Genomic DNA, 1,433 nt, shown 5'->3' on the forward strand with positions numbered 1-1,433 from the left:
GGAATGTACCCCCGTCGACGCACGAATGACGAATGAGCGCGCTCTGTTCGGTAACGCTATGTAACGCTTTGTAACGCCGCAAGTGAAACCGTTGAATTGATGTCACGTGACAGAAACGACCCGCGCGTGTTGCGTTGCGTGGTCACATCGTGAGCGTGAATAAGCACGCGACACTGATGCGTGCCGTGTGGTGCGCAGTGATGTAGCAAAAAGAGGATGTCAGAAGTGGGGTTCGAACCCACGCTCCCTTACGGGAACCAGAGCTTAAATCTGGCGCCTTAGACCGCTCGGCCATCCTGACTTGTGTTGGGCTGTGAGTCTAAAGCGCTATAGAAACACATCCTACCATCGTTCGCTTGATCGATAGCTGTGAGATGCTAGGGTTCTGTCATGCTGTCAGCGCGCGTTTGTTGTTTGAGGCGAGGTTCTGAGTTAATTGTACTACCATTCTGTTGTTTTTTTTTATAGCTCATATGAAATTACATAATAGCCATTTGTATTTGAAATCAAATACATGAACAAAAACCCTTTTGCTTGTTTCTTCACGAACAATTTTAACTCCATCAATCAGTTTGCTTGCACAGCTGTTCAATGCGGCATATCGTATTAGCCAGTTCATTTGTTGACATTTCCTAAGATGTCTGTCTTCTTCCCAGACCGACACCCGATTTGGCCGGAAGCTATCAGCCAAAAAACTTGTTCCTATTGTCGGCGCCTTCCCAAGCACGTTGACAATGCTCGTTGACTTGTGAAAATGAGAAAAGTTGATTTGCTTGTTTCGGAAAACTTTCCTTCTCTCTCTCTCCCATTCACCTCCCCCGTTTCGCTCCCCTTGCTTACAAACCCAAGTTCGAAACGGTTGAACCATCGGTTGCGTATGCATCTTGCGGTGGTCTTTATTATTGCCTGTGGCAAGAGAAAATCTGCATGTCGCGCTGCCGCTCTGAGCGTCCGCTTTTCCACGCGGTGGCAGAAAATGGTGGCGGCAGTTTTCAATATCTTCGCCCCGACCCGGGTGTATGGGCACCGGCTGCATTCGTAATATCCGATGTGGGATCTCATTTAAGTTGCCGCCACCGGGGAAGGAGTTGTGTTGCCTGCATGATGTCGAACACACGTAATGCATTGCTGAATGGAACCTGTTTTATATGAGAAAGATTGTAAATCCCACCCTGTTGCCCTAATGCTCCCAGAGAGAGAGTCAAGGGTAAGTAGTTTTCAAACAGCCGCTGTGTAAAGTTATCGCATCACGGGGTGTGGAGTACAGGGAAAGACTTGGATGCACCTTTACCCCGCCCAATGCTATTGTGCATAAAAGGAACATCACCACTCTGCTTTCGTTGCAGCTATTGATTCCTGCTCCTGCAAAGCGGAGGTAATTTCAGTGTTGATTAATTATGCAAACGGGCGTGTGCAGGGTGGGATTGTGTTAA

The 1,433-nt window shown here is 47.9% G+C and overlaps 1 non-coding gene across 1 annotated transcript; it reads right to left on the minus strand.

Moving 5' to 3' along the window:
- Nucleotides 1-217: 217 nt before the first annotated feature.
- Nucleotides 218-301, minus strand: Trnal-uaa. The gene has a single exon. It is a non-coding gene; the product is annotated as a tRNA-Leu (tRNA).
- Between the last annotated feature and the right edge of the window lie 1,132 nt (nt 302-1,433).

This window comes from Anopheles stephensi, unplaced genomic scaffold (genome assembly GCF_013141755.1).
Source record: "Anopheles stephensi strain Indian unplaced genomic scaffold, UCI_ANSTEP_V1.0 ucontig70, whole genome shotgun sequence".
Classification (NCBI taxonomy): Eukaryota; Metazoa; Arthropoda; class Insecta; order Diptera; family Culicidae; genus Anopheles; species Anopheles stephensi.